The 21,512-nt window shown below is 35.2% G+C and overlaps 1 long non-coding RNA gene across 1 annotated transcript; it reads right to left on the bottom strand.

Annotated features, from left to right (window-relative positions):
* Positions 1 to 2,884: 2,884 nt before the first annotated feature.
* Positions 2,885 to 14,403, bottom strand: LOC125961855 (uncharacterized). Its single transcript, XR_007472931.1, has 3 exons — positions 14,208 to 14,403; positions 6,368 to 6,521; positions 2,885 to 3,804 (listed from the first exon to the last, which is right to left on the bottom strand). It is a non-coding gene; the product is annotated as an uncharacterized LOC125961855 (long non-coding RNA).
* Positions 14,404 to 21,512: the final 7,109 nt, after the last annotated feature.

The raw sequence follows: 21,512 nt of genomic DNA, 5'->3' as shown, positions 1-21,512 counted from the left end.
TCTACAGATTCAATGCAGTTCCTATCAAAATACCAGGGGTATTTTTCACAGAAATAGAAAAAATAATTTAAAATTTTGTATGGACACACAAGAGACTCCAAATGGTCCAAACAATCTTGAGAAAGAAGAATAGAACTAGAGGAATCATGCTCCCTAACTTAGACTATACTACAAAGCTACAGAAATCAAAACAGTATGGTACTGGCACCAAAACAGACACATAGAACAATGAAACAGAATTGAGACCCAGAAATAAATCCACAAACTTATGGTCAGTTAACTACAACAGAGGAGGCAAGAATATACTATGTAGAAGACAGGCAGTTCAATAACTGGTGTTAGGAAAACTGGACAGCAACATGTAAAAGAATGAAATTACGACATTCCTAACACTGTATACAATAATAACTCAAAATGGATGAAAGATCTAAATTTAAGGCTGGCAAGGGACTAGAAGGGAACATAGGCAGAACCTTCTTTGACATAATCAATTTTTTAAAAATATGTCCCTTAAAGCAAAGTAAATAAAGCAAAAATAAATGTACAAGCTTTTGCACAGCAAAGGAAGCCATGAACAAAACAAAAAGACAACCTAAGGAATGGGAGAAAATATTTGCAAATATGACTGATAAGGGATTAATATCCAAATATATAAAGCATTCACACAACTCATCAAAAAAACAGCTTGATTTAAAAATGGGCAGAAGCCCTGAATAAACAGTTTTTCAAAGAAGATAAACAGATGGCCAACAGGTACATGAAAAGATGCTCAACATCATTAGACATCAGAGGAATGCAAATCAAAACCACAATAAGATATCACCTCACGCCTGACAGAATGGCTATCATCAAAAAGACTACAAATAACAAATGTCGGCGAGGATGTGGAGAAAAAGGAACCCTCATACACTGTCGGTGGGAATGTAAGCTGGTGCAGCCACTATGGGAAACAGAATAGAGGTTTCTCAAACAACTGAGAAAAGAACTACCATATGACCCAGTAATTCCACTCCTGGGTATATATCGCCCCAAAATGACAACACTATTCAAAAGAATACATGCAATCCAGTGTTCATTGCAGTATTATTTACACTAGCCAAGATATGAAAGTAACCAAAGTGTGCATCAACAGATGAATGGATAATGAAAATGTGGTATTATGTGTATGTGTGTGTGTGTGTGTGTGTGTGTGTGTGTGTGTATATATATATATATATATATACACATATACACACACACACACACACACACACACATACACATACATACCATGGGCTACTACTCAGCCATAAAAAATAATAAAATTTTGCCATTTGGAACAACATAGATGGACTTGGAAGGTATTATGCTAAATGAAATAAGTCAAAGACAAAAACTGTATAATATCACTTATATGTGGGATCTAAAAAATAAAACTAGTGAATATAACAAAAAGGAAACAGACCCACAGATATAGAGAACAAACTAGTGGTTACCGGTAGGTAGTAGGAAGTGGGAAGAGCATGATGGGAGAAGGGTGTTAAGAAGTACAAACTACTATGTGTAAAATAAATAAGCTACAAGGATATATAGTACAACACAGGGAATACAGCCAATATTTTATTATAACTATAAATGGAATATAACCATTAAAATTGTGAATTACTATGTTGTACACCTGAAAGTTACAATATTGTACATCAAATATAATTCAATTAAAAATAGGGCTTCCCTGGTGGCACAGTGGTTGAGAGTCTGCCTGCCGATGCAGGGGACACGGGTTCGTGCCCCAGTCTGGGAAGATCCCACATGCCGCGGAGCAGCTGGGCCTGTGAGCCATGGCTGCTGAGCCTGCGCATCCGGAGCCTGTGCTCCACGATGGCAGAGGCCACAACAGTGAGAGGCCCGTGTACCGCAAAAAAAAAAACTAAATAAATTAAAAATAAATTTTTAAAGTGTGCTTCAAAGACACAATCAAGGATGTGAAAACATAATCCACAGAATAGAAGATGATATTTGAAAATTACATGTCTGATAAGAGGCTAGTGTTCAAACTATATAAAGATATCTTACAAATCAACAATAAAAAGACAACTAATTGAAATTGAGCAAAAAGTTTGAAGAGACATTCTTCCAAGGAAAATTTATAAATGATCAATAATCACATGAAAGAAAGCTCAACATCTTTAGTCATTGGCAAAATAAAAACTAAAATGTGGGTGTGACATCACAAACAATGGCAGATTACGAAGTTCCAGGAGTTGGTCTTAACACCAAAACAGCAATTAAGTTGTAAAAATTATAAGAATCAACTATTTTGGAGCTCCAGAGCCTGATCAGACACTTAGAGCAACCAGGGGAGTGCTTGATGAAGGGAGAGTCTGCATAACTCTGGTAAGAGAGAAGAATGTGCAAACCTGCTACCATTCACCATTTCTCAGGTTTACTCTGGCCATAAGGATGGTGGCCTACATTCTTAGAATGGCTGGTGTCAGAATGGAGAGTAAAAAGACAACCTACAGACTGGGAGAAAATATTTGCAAATGATTTGACCGACAAGAGCTTAATTCCCAAAATATACTAATATACAAACAGCTCACACAGCTCAGTATCAAAAAAAAAAAAAAAGAAAACCAATCAAAAATGGGCACAAGACCAAAATTTCTCCAAAGAAGACATACAGATGGCCAACAGGCACATGAAAAGATGCTCAACATCACTAATTATTAGAGAAATGCACCCAATCAAAAATGGGCAAAAGATCTAAATAGACATTTCTCCAAAGATGACATACAGATGGCCAAAAAGCACATGAAAAGATCATGTCAACATCACTAATTATGAGAGAAATGCAAATCAAAACTACAATGAGGTTATCACCTCACACCGGCCAGAATGGCCATCATCAAAAAGTCTGCAGACAATAAATGCTGGAAAGGGTGTGGAGAAAAGAGAACCCTCCTACACTGTTGGTGGGAATGTAAATTGGTACAACCACTATGGAGAACAGTATGGAGGTTCCTTAAGAAACTAAAAATAGAGCTACCATATGATCCAGCAATCCCACTCCTGGGCATATATCTGCAGAAAAGCATTATTCAAAAAGACACATGCACCCCAATGTTCATTGCAGCACTATTTACAATAGCCAAGACATGGAAACAACTAAATGCCCATTGACAGATAAATGGATAAAAAAGATGTAGTACATAGTTCAATGGAATATTACTCAGCCATAAAAAGGAACAAAACAATGCCATTTGCAGCAACATGAATAGACCTAGAGATTATCATACTAGGTGAAATAAGTAAGACAGAGGAAGACAAACATCATATATTACTCATATGTGGAATCTAATTTTAGAAAATGATATTAATGAACTTATTTACAAAACAGAAACAGGTTCACTGATTTCAAAAACAGACTTATGGTTACCAAAGGGGAAATGTAGTAGGGAGGAATAAATAAGGAGCTTGGGATTAAAATACACACAGTACTATATATAAAATAGATAACCAACAAGGACCTACTTTATAGAACAGGGAACTCTACTCAATATTCTGTAATAACCTATATGGGTAAAGAATCTGAAAAAGAATGAATATATGTATAACTGAATCACTTTGCTGTACACGTGCAACTAACACAACATTGTAAATCAACAATGTTTCAATTTAAAGAAAGAAAAGAATGGAGAGTAAAAACCTGTCCTCCAAAATTGGGGTTGTGTGTTTTGGTGAATTTGTCATTTTCAGTGCATCAGTGTAGGCTCGTGCTTTTGTTTTGGCCTCCTCTGCTGGCAGCAGCTTCCCCGACACTATCTCCTGTAAGATTCAAAGAAACCAACACACTTGTAATTAAATTATGTATACATTTGTTTATGGCTCCAGACATTTAAGGACATCCCTTGTAGGTAACAGCCTGACTGAAGAGATAATGGAACAGAAACATCAGTGATCCATCACAACAATATATACAGACTAGGCAAAATTAGTTTGGAAAGCCACTATACAAATGGGTGACTGCATCCCTCAACAAGTGAAAAAAAAGCAGTCCCTGATGAGGGGGTGAATCTGATTTCCAGAGTTACCACATTAATGATACTCAAAACATCCAGTTATTTAAAAATCACAAAGTATACAAAGAAATAGGAAAATATAAATCACTCACAGGAAAAGACACAAACCACCCCTTAGGAAGCTCTGACATTGACATTACTAGTCAAAGAACCTATATCAACTATCTTAAATATGCTCAGTGTGCTAGGAAAGAAAAATGGGAAAAGAAAGAAACTTAGGGAACAGATGTATGTACAGATAGAGAACGTTAACAAAGAGAAATTGTAAAAAGAGCTAAATAGAATTTCTGGGCCTTAAAGTATAGAATTCTGGAACTGAAAGTAAAATAATTAAAATTAAAAGTTCACTAGAGGGATTCAACAGATTTGAGCAGGCAGAATAAAGAATCAGGAAAATTGAAGATAATAAGACACTCCAAAGAGCAGGCAAAGAAATTAAGAAAAAATGAACAGAACCACAGAACCTGTTGGGTACCACACAGTGCACCAATATATGGATCACTGGAGTTCCAGAAGGAGAAGAGAAAAAGTGGCAGAAAAAAATTTGACAAAATAGTGGAAGGAGACATTCCAACTTGGATGAAATCTATGAATACACACATCCAAGAAGCTCAATGAACTCCATACATGAAAAACTCAAAGAGTCTGATACATAGACATGTTATAGCCAAATCACCACAAGACAAAAACAAGGAGAATTTTTAAAGCAGCAAGAGAAAAGTGAATCATACATCCAGGGGCCATCAGTATGATTAAGAGTTGATTTATCACCAGGAATCATGGAGACCAGAAGAAATGGGATGACATAAAGTGTTTTAAGTTTAAAACAAAAACAAACAAAAGACAAACAAGTACTCTGTATCTGGAAAACCATCCTTCAAGAATGAGAGAAAAATTAAAACATTCTCAGATAATCAAAAGCTAAGAAATTTTATTATTAGTAGACCTCTCATATATTAAATGCTAGAGGCAGCCATTCACACAGAAATGGAATGACACTAGCCACTAATCTGAAGTCATATTAAGAAATAAAGGACTTTAATAAAGGTTACTGTACAGTAAGTCCCCTACATACGAACCTTCAAGTCGTGAACTTTCAAAGATGCGAATGTGCATTCAGATGTCCAATCACGTAAGTTAGTTCACATGTCTGGAGTACATTGTCACATGCGTGCATCCTCTACAAGTGGTTGTGCTTTTGCGTACTTTACTTCTGTGTGAAAAGTATTATAAACCTATCATGGTTCAGTACTATATAGTTGATTGTGTTAGTTGAGTACCTAGGCTAACTTTTTTGGACTTAACGAACAAATTGGACTTACGAACGTGCTCTCAGAATGGAACTCATGTAGCAGACTTACTGTATATGTAAATATGAATGTTAGTATTATTTTACATTTAGTTTATAACTCCTCTTTATTTCCTATATGACTGAAAGGCAAATACATAAAATAATAATTATAAATCTAGATTAATATTCACACATATATAGCATTAATCTGTGAGAATAACAATATAAAGGAGGTAAGAAGGAGATGTATAGGAACAAAATGTTTGTATACTATTGAAATTTAGTTGGTAGAATTCAAACTGTGTTGTTAACACACACACACATAAAAGGAAAGTAGAGGGGGATCAAAATTTTACACAACAAAAAATTAACTATTACAAAAAGACAGTGATGGAGACACTGAGAAACAAAAAAATATACAACATACAATAATCAAATAGCTAAGGCGGAAAGAAGTCCTTAACAGTAATTACTTTAAAAGTAAATGTAATAATTTTTTCAATTAAAAGGAAGAGATTTAGGAATGGATTAAAAAATAAGATCCCTCTATATACTGTCTATAAGAAACTCTGTTTTAGATATGAAAACAGACAGAGGTTGTAAGACTAGCAACCTATTATGAATTTGTCAAGTTAACCTTTATCAAGGGGAGGAGAAGGTGCCAGATGGTACGTCACCATTCAACAAAAGACCACAAGAGGAACTGAAATAGAGAAGTTTATTACTCACAAGTCCTGGAGGGAGTATCTGGTATAATCTGAGGGACCTGAAGGGGAGATCAAGACAGAGTACAGAAAGAGAGAGGCAGGACCTGGAGCACATGCGTTTATTAGAGTCCATGGATAGAGTGCTTTGGGGTTCCTGGGCTAGGGCTGGATTGGTTAATTCAAACTAAAAGGGCAGGGTTTTCGTAAGTTATATGGAGGTCTTACCTAGGGGGACATAAACAAATCGCAGTGGAAGGCAGAAGAGACTGTTTAATCACAAGAGCTGCTGGGAAATCATATAAGGAACTTACATTTGCTTGTGACTCTGCAGGCTGCTGTTTAGGGCATGTGCTTGAATGAGGGGGCTAGTGTCAGTTTAAAGTCACTGCAGGTTTCTTGGCCAAACAAAATGGACACCAAAGCAGTAATACCATGGAGTAGTTTAACTCAACTCTTGACACAATCCTATTAAAAAAGGGACAAAGCCCTTGGGTTAAACATTATCCAAAGAAGATATACAAATGGCCAATAAGCACATAAAAGATATTCAACACCATTAGTTATTAGGGAAATGCAAATGTAAACCACAATGAGATAGCACTTCAGACCTACTAGGATAGCTATAATTTTTTTTAATTCAAATTAAAAAGTTTTGGCAAGGATGTGGAAACATTGGAACCCTCATTTATTGCTTGTGGGAATATAAAATGTTACAGCTGTTTAGAAAATCGATTTGAAAATTCCTCAAAATGTTTATCATAAAGTTACTTAATGGTCCAGCAATTCCCAGAAAGTCCACCAAAAAACACTGAACACATAGGTCCACGCGAAAACTTGTGTACAAATTTTTACAGCAGTCCTTTTCGTAATAGCCAAAAGGTAGAAACAATCCAAATATCTGTCAATTGATGAATCTATAAATAAAATATGGTATATCCATATAATAATGTTATTCAGTCATAAAAATATAGGGATTATTGATAGATGCTACAGCAACAATGAATCTTGAAAATATCATGTTAAGTGAAAGAAGCTAGACATGAAAGGCCAGACATTGCAGGATTCTGTTTATAAAAAATGTCCAGAATAGGCAAGTCTATAGGGATAGAAAGTAAATTATCAGTTGCCAGGCAGAAGAGGGGTATATGGAATAGGTGCTAATGGGTACCTCATTCCTTCTGGGGTGTTAGAAATGGAGAATTAGATAGTGGTGATGGTTACACAACTTTGTGAAGGTACTAAAAACCATTAAATTTTACACTTTAAAAAGGTAAAGTTTATGCTATGGGAATTACATCTCACCTTATATATATGTAAATAAAGTATGTATGAAACAATCTGTATATATTTTCATATATATACACATATATATGAAACAAAACTAAAACTGACAATTGATATGTTTTACCCCTCCATAAAGTTGAGAGAGAGGTTGCATATCCAGAATGGCCACTAATGCTTAATCCTACATCATGAAGATGGTCCTAACCATGAGAATCTTTGTGTTCTGTATTCTGTGTTAACTAAATAGGTATGAGAATGATTGCCATTCTGAGATGTCAGGATGTGAGGTATGATTGGCTTTATATCCTTACAAAGCTGATGTACATGCTTTGGAGCTGGTGATGTTCTTAAGTGAGGGAAGGTATAAAAGATCAATTTCCTTGTTCAAAAATGCACAAGTACCCATTAATCATCTTTCTCTGAGATTAAAATGGATTAGAGGAGAATATTTTTCTTTTAATCCTAAAAACAAATATTCCCCGAGTCCACTAGAGGAAAATTAATTTTACTGCATCTCCTTAAACATTTTCTTAAAAATTTTTTTAAGTATTGCACCTACACAAATACAATGTTTTGATTTCATTCCAGAGATACAATTTATAAAGTTTATAACCTAATAAATATATAAGCATGCATTTAACAAGTTGATTTTAGAGAGACATAGTGTCAATAACCATGTCCTTATGTGATTTCTAAAAAAATAATTCAGTCTGAATTTCTTTACACTGCTTAGATTTCCCATGCTAGAAAATCTGTTTTAAAAATAGCACTTAGTGTTCTAATTCTCCTAATTTAGTGTCTGGCAGCTGCCCACTTGCAACTATGTAAATACCAAATTATTCCATCTGATTATCAATTGCTTCATTAGTTTTCTGCAGGTTAATTGCATTTTAGATCATACTTTCAAGTTTCATATTATATCAGCAATTTTCTAGCTCATATTTAATACAAGCAATTTAATCAAAATGTTGCAAGTGTAATCAGAGTACAGTGATGGACATTTTTTCTTTATTAAATATCTTGCACCCCCCCACAGCTTATACAACATAAAGTGTTCATTAGTTCCTAAACAGTACCTCTGTGTTTTCACATTAATGCAGCTAATATTTGGATGTGATGGCAGGGGAAATAAAACAAGACCTCATAATTGCCATCACATTTCTAGACTCTTCACAATTCACATCTTATTCTGAATATTTATTTATTTCTATAACAGCACCCTTTCTCTCAATAGGAAAGCTGCACTAACCTCTGAACTGATTTCCTGCTTCCATGTTTGTCTTGCAACTCTCCCTACTCCACCCCAGAACTCTTCTCCATTTAGGGTTCTGACTATCAAGTTAAAGATGTAAATGGGATCATGTCATTCCACTACTCAAAATCTTCTAGTCACTACCTATTTTCGAATAAAATCAAAATCTTTCGATGGCCTACAAGCATGGATGTTATCTGCACCTCCTCATGATTCTGATTTTATTACCTTCCCGCTATTTTAGATATACAGTAACCTTTATTTTTTGGACATTAGGCCAAATTTGACAATAAGCCCATTCCCACCTACACCAGTTCTGCTTCCTCTGCCTGGAATTATCTTCTGATATCTACTTAGAGTACTACATCACATCATTTTACTCCATGATATGCTCAAGTAGCTCATTAACAGTGAGGCCACTCCATTCCTAAGCAATTTTACATCTCATAGCTTATGTTCTTTTCCTTGTGTCGATCTTATTTTCAGCAAGCTTCTTCCCTTAGCCCTAGGGTAGCTACAGCAATGTCAAGCGTAATGTCACTTTAACCTCCTATCTAGTAGGAAGAATAAGTAGGTGTCCTGAGTCTGTCTTTCTCTTACACTAATGATAACAGGATGAACTGTGGTCAAGGGGATAGGATTAGAAAAAAAAAATTGCCTGCTTGTGAAATTGAGAACAGGTTAAGTCCATCCAAACTGAGTGAGCTAAAAATGAGGAATAGACAGTTTCCCACAGAGATGAATATATTCTTTTATCAGTATGTGAGTAGATTGAAGACAGGAAGAAACAAACACTTTGGTAAATCGGTAGTGTGCAAATATCCTACTAAAACTAAAAATGTATATGTTTAAATAAAGATAATATTTCAGAATTCCAAACTTTTATAAGCTTATTGGAGAAATATTGGAAGATCAAGGAAATCAGTGTCTTGTTTAACTCAAAAACCTAGAGAAAATTTTTATTAGAATTTTGATACATATGGACAATATAGATACTCTAAAGTGCTTATTTGCCATTTGTGTAAATTTTGGTTTGTCCGTTTTAATTAATGTTTGCTACAGTTTTACTCTTAAAAAGTATAATCTCAAATAATATCTTATATTTTGGCACTAAATTTGAAAACATAAAGAAAACTTTCTTTGCTTTCGTTCATAACAGAAATAATGCTATCTTGTTCACACTCCTTTTTACCACTGTTTTCAGCCTTTTTTCTCAAGAATTACGTTTTCTCATTGTATTCTTGTACATCCAGTCATGAATTTCTGTCTGCCTTAATTTTATTTGTCTTTCTACAAGAGATCTAAAGAACCAAGCCCATCAAAATAGAAGAGTATCAATAAACTATCACCAGCCTTTACAGGAAAAAGTTAGTGTATTTGCCTATTCCGTGTCCTTTTTCGTAGCATATCTGAGAAATGATTATATTAAAAACAGGCCCAGAGTTAGGCAGTAATATTGAAAATGACAGTAGGAAAAGGAAGTAAGTTTGTCATGGAGAAAACACTAGCATGGACTAGTCTTCTGTTCATAACAGGCCTGGCTGGAATGTGGTCGGTGTTCATTTCTATTATGTTTATTTTCTAATTTCCTGAATAGCTATCAGCTTGAACATTCTTTTAAAGATAGAATTATTATTGGAGGAATATGAAAGTTGTTTACTTTCTTTACCTTTTATGATTTTTAGAAAAATCATTTATTTATATAGGTGTGTATATATATATATATATATATATATATATATTTGGCCGTGTTGGGTCTTCGTTGCTGCGCACAGGCTTTCTCTAGTTGCAGTGAGTGGGGGCTACTCTTCGTTGCGGTGCGCGGGCTTCTCATTGTGGTGGCTTCTCTTGTTGAGGAGCACGGGATCTAGGTGCATGGGCTTAGTTGCTCCGCAGCAAGTGGGATCTTCCTGGACCAGGGCTCGAACCCATATCCCCTGCATTGGCAGGCAGATTCTTAATCACTGCGCCACAAGGGAAGTCCCTACTTTTCTTATTTCACCTGTTTTTTCCTTAGGAAATGTATAAAGGCAAAGATAGGAAAAGTATAAATTATTTTTAAAGATATCTCATACATTTATTAAGTGATCTGCACCCTTCAAGTACAGAGATGTGTCATATTATTGCTTTAAGTAAACACTCAATGTACATTTAAAAAACTTGGTTTAGTTTAGTTTTCTTCAACTAAAAAATTACGGATTCATAGTTTTCATATTTGGTAGATGAATATTATACTATTAAGAGCCAAGTAATCTTGAAATACCTGAGTAAATTTATTAAGTGAACAAAACTGGGCCTTTTAATCATTTGCAGTTAGGGAAGAAGAGGAGATCATAGCTAACTAAAAGAAAGATTATTTCCCAATCATCTCTTTCTCAGTCCAATATATTCTTGTATAACAAAAGATGCTGCAGTGGTGGTGGATTACGTGTCCCAGCAATGTCCCACACAAGTGTTGTCAGGTTAAAGGAAATTTTACTGACCTCCTGTCAAGATGCAGGAATAGCAAAATACACGCACAAGGAAGGCTAATCCAGAGAGTAACCTGCAAGTTCTCTCTTCTTGGCTTCTCAAATGCACAAATAGGTGATGAGCTCCCTGCCATCTTGCTTACCTTTCTTTGAATTGACCTTTATTCACAATTACTTTAATATTCCATTCCGAGTTTGTCTTTGACCCCCCTCCAGAAGGAAGCATGAATGTGCACTTCCAGTTCCAAGGTATATGTAAAACTATCACAAAATCCATAATTTTATGCTCATTACTTTCCTGTTTCAGTTATACAGACCCTAAATTCTCTAATCTCATATGCTTGTAAAATGAATTAAGAAAAAGAAGTAACTCACGTTTATTAAATTGGGAAATACTAGTAAACACAAGGGACCCTCACTCTTACCTGTGATTGTAAGATTTCTTTGCTATAATGTAGCCCAAAGCAATAGAGGGAAAAAAGGGGAAAAAAAACCCTGAGTCAATAAGTGTTTTGCTTTTGAAAAAAAGAGATAAACATTATGTACTTCCATGCAGCTGTCAAACAACAGAGAAAACTGACTTAATTAGGATAAACTCAAGGTCAGTTTACAGGGCTAGGCATTGATGACTAAAATGTCACCTATTGACCTCCTCAAATAATTAGATTCTCCATTTAAATAGTCACTGAGAATGCATTTTAAAAGGCAAAATAACTGCCATTAAACCATTCTGTTTTATTTGAGGTCTCAGACACTGTTTTGTCACCTCCATAGTGTGCTGTTAGTAATTTAAATAATTAAGCTTTGGAAGATTGGTATGTTAATTTAAACTTCTCTGACAATTGTTCTTCCTGTTTTTTTGCCATGTGTCATTGCCAGTAATTTCATAAACTGTGGAAGCCGTGAGGAAAGAGTTTATAATTTGCAATGAATTTCTCTTTCTGTTGAAAATGAGAACGATTATAAAATTTTATTTAGCCATTTATCCAAGATGGTAATACACTACACCCAGGATTATAGGCCTGTAAGTTTGAAATCTTTCAGTGATTTAATGCTACTGTCCTCTTCCAGCTCCATGGTAACCTGATTATACTGTCTTGAAGTAGTAAACATACTGCCTGATATCTAAATACATGCAGAACTTTTGCCAAAGTCACAGCATTTACTTATGAATTTCAGTGGTGTCGGTCAGGGGAGTGTCAGTGAAAGCCAAGGCTTTAACTTGAGTCTTGATACTGATCACCAAAAGAACTTGGCTGGAGATAATGTCTTTAAGCCACAGATTTTGCAGGTGAATTAGCAAATTAAAGGTGACAATATGAATTTTTTAAAAGTCTGAATAAATGCAAGTGTAGGCAGTAACCCAACCTAGGAATCAGAAGACCCAGAACTAGGCCATGTTCTATACTTTGAAACTTTGGGGAGAAATACATTTACCTTCCAGAATTTATTTACAGAGATTTTGATTTAATATGAAATGAGAAAGTATAGGACCTACTATAAAATGCAAATATAGTTAGGTACTTTTTTTTTTTTTTTTTTTTGCAGTACGTGGGCCTCTCACTGTTGTGGCCTCTCCCGTTGTGGAGCACAGGCTCCGGACGCGCAGGCTCAGCGGCCATGGCTCACGGGCCCAGCCGCTCCGCGGCAATGTGGGATCTTCCCAGACCAGGGCACGAACCCGTGTGCCCTGCATCGGCAGGCGGACTCTCAACCACTGCGCCACCAGGGAAGCCCAGTTAGGTACTATTAACAGATGGGAAAAGAGGCTTAAAGAAATACAGTATTCAGTACAAGTTAGTAATTGGGAGGATAAGGATTTAATACCAGGCCATTGGATGTCATACATAAGCCACAAGCTTAACTTTTTACACAACATTATATTTGCTCCAAACTGATAATTTAGGGGTCAAGTAGTGGAGGTAAAGAAAACTCAAAATGAATAAGTCATCTCAAATATTCCACTTTCTTCCTTTCCCAGAAGTGACCTAACTCTCTTTATCTCTTACTGGCCAGGGCCATTCACTCTGGTGCCTACTAGAGAGGTCATGGGATCACCCCCTGCTCCATCCACAATAGTCAAAGCCATCTTAGCTATCTTTATTTACACAAGGAAAAAAGAAGGTAACAGTGAATCTATGAAAAAAAAAATCTTTGAAAACATGGGAAAAGAGGGTAAGCCCAAGCTAAGTGTTTTGTAATCATTTTAATTCTAAAGTTGGCTGATGAATTAAAATATTATGAATTATTTGACATGCTTACAGTGAAGAGACCTCTCCCCTTGAATATGGGCAAACTGTGTGACTGCTTTCACCCATTGTATATGGAGGAAATGATGTAGTTCCATCTTCTGGGCCCAGACTGCTTTCACTTTCTGTCTCTTATGACACACATCTTTAGAACCCAACTATCATGCAGTGGGAAGCCCAAGATACACTAGGAGCCATGCAGGACAGTGCATTCTGCAACTCTAGCTGAGCTCACAACCAACAACCAGGAGTGGTTCTCAGCAATGTGAGTGAGACATCTTGGATATCCTGCCATGTTGGACTTAAAATGGCTCTGTTCCCAACTACTCTCCAACTGCATTCACAATGAAAGGCATCAAGCAAGAACTGCCCAGCTGATCCTAGTCAACTCAGAGAAACATGATAGAAAATAATACATTTTTTTGCTTTAAGCCATTACATTTTGTGCTGTCTCAAATAGCAAGAGACAACTGGAGCAGGTTATCATACACCCAGTTATCTATCCAACACAGCAAGTGTAATGCTTTATACCAGCTAAAATATACCTGCACCTGGCATGGCCCAACTCTGGCATCTGTTTAAAACTTGTTACCCAGGATCCTGTCATAACTTGACCCTCAATCAGTATCTTGATGTGCCTCAACTATTTTGGATTTCTCTATGAAGAACTTCTGCAGGCAGTTCAAAATTAAGTAAATTTTACCTTCCTTCACCATGTCCATTTCTTCCTATATTACTTTCTCAGGTTAATGGAAATAGATCTTTAGAGGATATGTGACTCTGAAATTCTGTTACTTTTTGCTTGAAACGTTTTTGGAATCTAACCTCTTTCTATTACCATATATTGATTAAAGTGTTTCATATCCAGAGTTTCTCTGTCCAATTTTCCACTTACCAATTTATCTTCTACATAGTTCCTTGGACTATTTTTCCGGAAGCAAAACGTAATAACGCCATTACTACACTTAGTTGATTCATTGTAGAAAACATTTTTTTCCCTCAGTCTGCAAGATGCCGGGTAGAAGTTGCACTGGACAGATCTCTGAAGGTTCAGACTTCGGGACTAACTAAGATTCAGAGAGCCAATACATGTCTTTGCAGGAATAAAGCCACATTAAAAAAATAGTAAGAAGAAATCCTTAGGTAATATTAACAATGACAGATACTGTTCTAAACATCCTACATATTTTTACTCATTTAATCATCACAATATTTTTATTAGGTAGGTACTATTATTATTCCACAGAGGTTAAATAATTTGGACCTACTGCACACCTATATCCCTTTAGAATATGAATGCTTGATAAGCATTTGAAATCTCTAACAGTTTTCATAGATGTCATGAGATTTATGAAATACATGGAAAAAAGCAAAGCATATAGATTAGGAAATCTAGGTCTGCTTCAAAAAATCATAGTATATAGATATCAAGTTGCTCCATCAAAGCATAAGAGTATACTGGAAAGGACTTCAAAGTCATCTCCAGAGCTAGGAAAATTTTTGAAAGCATACATTTTCATAAAAGGAGGAATTTTATGGGAGCAGCTTCTGTAAAAATGAAATAAATGGTATAGAAGGTGTGTCCTAGAATATAAACTCATGATACTGGTCAATTTTTATTAGCACTTCTCACCTTTTCCCCCTAAATGTGCATAGGTAAAAAGATACATATTAGAACCCAGAGTAAAGGATGTGGGTCACAGTATCTCTTTATTCTGTCCCTCCTAATGTATGTTACATATATTACACATGTATAGCAGAAGTCATAGAAATTTTATTTTTTTTCTGAGACTTTGGACTCAACTCTGAAATTTGAGGACAATAGGAACTCTTGAAAAAGAGTAACCCAGAAGCTGACAGTGTCACTCACCCTCAAGCCTTGCTGAGAAATACACTAACTCCTTAACATCACTTCCTTCACCCCATCCTATCTATATAATCAGAAGAGACTGGATAATCTATATAATCAGAAGACTGGAATTCACTGATAAAGGGAAATCATTGGAGTGGTGAGTCCTTTGACTTTTCCTATGACTCTGTTGAATATGAATAATGAAAATAAGATTTTTCTTATACTTGAAATTTAAAATATAAGAAGGGTGACTTGATATAAAATGGCTGAAAAAATGATGAAGTGACATATAAAGACACTTCTATTTTAACAGAGTCCATATTTTTTAATATATTAGTATCAAATAGTATAGAGCAGTTTAGGAATAACAATCAATAGCACATGTGACAACCCAGTTCTCCACATATTTCTCAAGGTATATTTTCTTTTTAAATTTCTACTTTAGTTTGTTTGAGAATTAGCTCCATACCTTTATATGGTATAATACCACTACTTTTTTATTTTATAAGAGAGTATTGATCCCTACTATGGAAGATGGAAATTCTAACTCACTTGGCATCTCTCCATTGCTGACCTCAAATATGTTTGAAAGTTATAATATTAATTTCCATTCTTGTATTTAATGGAAATATCTTAAAATTAATGTTCTTTTCTGTCTAAGTTACCTTTGCACAGAGTTAATTATTTAGTTCTAAAAAAAATCAGCCTGACCCAGAATCAAATTACTTTCCATTGCCTACAAGCTATAGCTTTCAACAGTTTTAGCTGATCCTTTTGGCATTTTTCCCCCTATCTCTAAATTGCATGCTTATCTTGCTACTCTTTTTTGTATGTTTTAATCACTAATTACATTAATCTGTGAGATACATGAGTTTATTCTACCTTTTCCATTTCTCTGACTTTTCATCTTCCAAGCCTCTCAAAGCTGATATATTGTAAATTTTGTTAGATCACTATTCAGTCATTATAATGTTATTACCACATGAAAATGTCCAGCAATGCTTCATTCTTTCATTTAACAATATTCAGTAAGTGCCTATTATGTGCTAGACAATCTTCTAAGCATTTAAGATACATTGGTGAGTAAAAATATATTAAAATGCTTTACCTTATGGAGTTTACATTAAAGAGAATATAAACAATAAACACAATAAGTAAATTTAAGAGAGTATTGGAAGGTGATAAATACTATGGCCAAAGTAAAAAGTGGAGCAGAAAAAAGGATATCTGGAATTGCCTGTAGGAAATGTAGGATACAATGTAAATAGGGAGCCAGGCAGTGAAAGTGACACTTGAGCAAAGAAGTGAATGAAATAAAAGGATCAGCCATGCAAATACATTGGTCAAATCATTCCAGGCAGAAAAAATGGTGAGCGTTAAGGCTCCTTTGGCTGGAACACATCTAGATTAAATCCAGGGATTTAGCTAACAGGTTAGTAGTGGATGTGGTGTGGGAGAAAATAAACGGCTAGATCATGAAAGGCCTTGTGAACTATTGTCCAAACTTTGGTTTTATCTATGAGGGGAATGAGAAACCGTTGCAATACTGTGAGCAGGTAAATGCTCATACTTAAAAAAAAAAAAAAAAAAAATCAACCTGGCTGCTCTGTTGAAAATGGAACGCTGGGCAGCAGCTGAAGGAGTGGAAAGAACAGTGATAAGCTCACAGCAAATAAAAAATGATGGTAGAACAGACTCAGAGATAGCAGCTGAGATGGTGAGAGGTGCTCGGATCTAGATGCATTTTAAATGTGAGCAAACAGGATTTTCTAAGTGATTGGACATTAAAAAAAAAAATGAGGATTCAAGCATGACATCACAGTTTTTGTGATGAACACTTGGAAAGATGGAGTTGCCATAAAATAAGAGGCATGGCTTCAGGAGGAGCAGACTGAGGTGAAAAAGAAAATTAGCAATTCATCTTTACACATGTTGAGTTGAGATGCTGGACAGATAAACTTGCAAGCTGAAGCTGAGACAAAGGCCAGTATTACCAGTGGAATCATGGAACTTAGAATATAGATGAAATGCATGAGACTGGAAGAGAACACCAAGGAAATGAAAATAGAAAGAAAAGTTCTGAGTATTAAGCCCTGGGACACTTCAACATTAAAAACAAAATGGAGAAAGAAGGAAGAATCAGCATAGATGACAAACCTACAGCTAACATCATACTCAATGGTGAAAAGCTGAAAGCATTTCCTCTAAGATCAGGAACAAGACAAGGATGTCCACTCTCACCACTTTTATTCAACATAGTTTTGGAAGTCCTAGCCACAGTAATCAGAGAAGAAAAACAAATAAAAGGAGTTCAAATTGGAAAAAAACAAGTAAAACTGTCACTGTTTTCAGATGACATGATACTATACATAGAAAATCCTAAAGATGCTACCAGAAAACTGCTAGAGCTCATCAGTGAATTCAGTAAAGTTGCAGGATACAAAATTAGCACACAGAAATCTGTTGCACTTCTATACACTAACAACAAAAGATGAGAAAGAGAAATTAAAGAAACAATCCCATTTACCATCGCATCAAAAGGAATAAAATACCTAGGAATAAACCTACCTAAGGAGACAAAAGACCTGTACTCCAAAAACTATAAGACGCTGATGAAAGAAATCAAAGATGAAACAAACAGATGGAAAGATATACCATGTTCTTGGATTGGAAAAATCAAGTGTCAAAATGACTATCCTACCCAAAGCAATCTACAGATTCAGTGCAATCCCTATAAATTACCAATGGCATTTTTCACAGAACTAGAACAAAGAATATTAAAAATCTGTATGAAGACACAAAAGACCCTGAGTAGCCAAAGCAATCTTGAGAAAGAAAAACAGAGCTTGAGGAATCAGGCTCCCTGACTTCAGACAATACTAAAAAGTTACAGTCATCAAAACAGTATGGTACTGGCACAAAAAGAGAAATATAGATCAATGGAACAGGATAGAAAGTCCAGAAATAAACCCATGCACCTATGGTCTGTTAATCTATGACAGAGGAGGCAAGACTATACAATGGAGGAAAGACAGTCTCTTTAATAAATAGTGCTGGGAAAACTGGACAGCTACATGTAAAAAAATGAAATTAGAACATCCTTTAACACCATACACAAAAGTAAACTCGAAATGGATTAAAGATCCAAATGTAAGACCAGATACTATAAAACTCTTAGAGAGAAACATAGGCAGAACGCTCCTTGACACAAGTTGCAGCAGTATCTTTTTCTGTCTCCTACAGTAATAGAAATAAAAACAAAACAAAAAAACTGGGGCCTAATTAGACTCAAATCTTTTGCACATCAAAGGAAACCATAAACAAAATGAAAAGACAACCCACAGAATGGGAGAAAATATTTGTAAATGATGTGACCGACAAGGGATTAATCTCCAAAATATACAAGCAGCTCATGCTGCTCAATATCAAAAAAACAAACAACCAAGGCAAAAAATGGGCAGAAGACCTAAATAGACATTTCTGCAAAGAAGACATACAGATGGCCAAGAGGCACATGAAAAGATGCTCAACGTCGCTAAATATTAAAGAAACGCAAATCAAAACTGCAAGATATCACCACACACCAGTCAGAATGGCCATCATCAAAAAGTCTATAAACAATAAATGCTGGAGAGTGTGTGGAGAAAAGGGAACCCTCCTACACTGTTGGTGGTAATGTAAATTGGTATAGCCACTATGGAGAACAGTATGTAGCTTCCTTAAGAAACTAAAAATAGAGCTACCATATGATCCAGCAATCCCACTCCTGGGCATATATCCAGAGAATAACATGGTTCGAAAGGATACATGCACCTCAATGTTTATTGCAGAGCTGATTACAATAGCCAAGACATGGAGGCACCCTAAATGTTCATCAACAGAGGAATGGAAAAAGAAGATGTGGTACATTTATACAATGGAATATTACTCAGCAATTAAAAACAATGTAATAATGCCATTTGCAGCAACATGGATGGACCTGGAGATTATCCTACTCCAGGTAAAGTAAATGAAGTAAATCAGACAGAGAAAGGCAAATATCACATGATATAGCTTATATGGGGAATCAAAAAAAAAAAGGATACAAATGAACTTATTTACAAGGCAGAAACAGACTCACAGACTTGGAGAACGAACTTATGGTTAGCAGGGGAGAAGGGTGAGGGGTACAAAGATTGGGAGTTTGGGATTAACAAGTACATACTACTGTAGTTAAAATAGATAACCAACAAGGATCTGTATAGCACAGGGAACTCTGGTCAATATTTTGTAATAACCTAAATGGGAAAATAATTTGAAAATTAATAGATACAAGTATATGTATGACTGAATCATTTTGCTGTACACCTGAAACTAATACAACATTGTTAATCAACTATGCACCAATATAAAATTAAAGAAAAGAAAAGAAAAAGAAAAAGAGACTAAGAATGAGTTTCCAGAGAATAAGAAAAACTGAAGGAGTGTGAGCTGTCTTGGAAGCAGAAGAGGGACATGTATGGATGAAGAGAGTGATAAACTATCAAATTATGTTCCTAGTTTTCTGAAATGTTATGTTGATACGCTTTGCCGTAGGTCTTCATTGATTCATTTGTTGGCACTCTAGGCCTGTCAATCTTCCTTTCTTTGGCTCTGCGAACTCCTCTCAATGTTCTCTCTTCTAAAACTTCTTTTATTTCTGTGTATACTTTGCAGATGGATTGTTTGATGGTTTTGTTACTTTCTAATAATTTCCATTTCATGTTTTCTATTTTATTAGAGATTTCTTGTTCTTTTATTTAATGTCTCAAATTATTTTTTGTCCTCTGAATATTGCTTTTAATGGCATCCACTTGACTAATGCTGTAACTTTTTTTTAATGCCCAGAAGCTGGCCGTTTTATCTTCCTGAACAGTTTCTGATCTTTACCAACTGTTTTTATTATATCCTTTTTTGTTTATTGCAGTCTCAATCTATTACAATAGAGGCTTTTTGGTTTCATTGTTTGTTTTTTAAAGCAAAGTTCTAGTGATCCCTGGTTGTTTTCTTATCTTTAAAAGCAAAGTTATAAAAACATTGTTTGAAAATTCTGCACTTACAGATGGGGTTTCTTTTCTGTGGTCATTATTGAGGTATCACCTAGCTGAGCCATTTCAGTAGGGAATCCTCTATGTCAGAACTTTTAGTCATTCTTTGAGCTAATAAGGTTTTCTAGCTTGGAAGAATATATGCCTGGCTAAGTGCTCTCAAAAGTTGTACAATTGTAGCAGGAAAAGACATTAGTGGGTCCCAACATTTATAATATTGGTATGTAAACTTTCCTTTAAACAACCATACCTGTTATCTGTCAGTCCAGGGCCTTTAATTACCCTCTTCAGAGAATAATGCTTAGTTTCTGCTATATAGAAGTGGAATCATCCCCAGGTTGCATGGAATGAGGCAAGTGAAACATGGGTATAATTTCCTTTTAGATATACTGTCAATCAATCTTCCTGTTTTCATATCAAGTTCACCTCCACTTACATGTTTGTTACAGCCAATTCCAGAAACTTATGGGAGTTCAAACCCACAAGTCAGATTGCTCCTCGGCACACTATACGGTTTCCAGAACATTGTTCCTGATTTTTCCTCCCCTGTTTCCTTTTTAATTTAGTCCTTAAAACTTACTCAATTGGTATATTAGGAAGGTTTTGTGAGTTTGTGGAGGTTAAGTGCTGTCTGACATGAAGATGTCTCCTGTAACATTTTAAACTTTAATATGATACAATATTTGTGTATTTCCTTTCATTTTTGCCTTATCATCCATGTTACTCAAATTAGCAACATTCTTAACTTTACACTAACACTTATATCCTGTACTGAAATTATAATACTTATCACTTTTCTAAGTTTCCTAAAAATACTAGAAAACCATAAAGCTGATTTAATCAGATTTATAGTAACTTTGTCATGTCCTATTGTTTTCTTTCTTTCCCTATGAGTATTTTAAAAGTAGCTCCAGAATATTCGAAGAGAATGTTTTTAGTGTCACCAAAAAGTGGATTTACTTTTCTTACATTCAACTAATTTCTTAAAACCATTCTAAATTATAATGCAGTGATTTATGTTCATTTTTTATTTGGTTGATTGTTTTTGTTATTTATGGAGGTTTATTTGCCCTCTCTGCTAATGGAAATATGAATAGTATGCCTTTTACACATTCTCATGTTTATAAGTTTCATCATTATACCTATTGCATAGAATCCTTTTTATTTCTGGAGATATCCACCTGTGAGACATGTCAAGTGGAACCAAAATGCCCATCTTCCCCTTATCCTTTTCATAATTAAGTATGCATTTCTTTGAACAGAATTCCTTGGTCTGTTTATA

This window comes from Orcinus orca, chromosome 17, assembly GCF_937001465.1.
Source record: "Orcinus orca chromosome 17, mOrcOrc1.1, whole genome shotgun sequence".
In the NCBI taxonomy this organism is placed as follows: domain Eukaryota; kingdom Metazoa; phylum Chordata; class Mammalia; order Artiodactyla; family Delphinidae; genus Orcinus; species Orcinus orca.
Note: the sequence above shows the minus strand (reverse complement) of the source record. Positions and strands in the feature narration are given on the sequence as shown.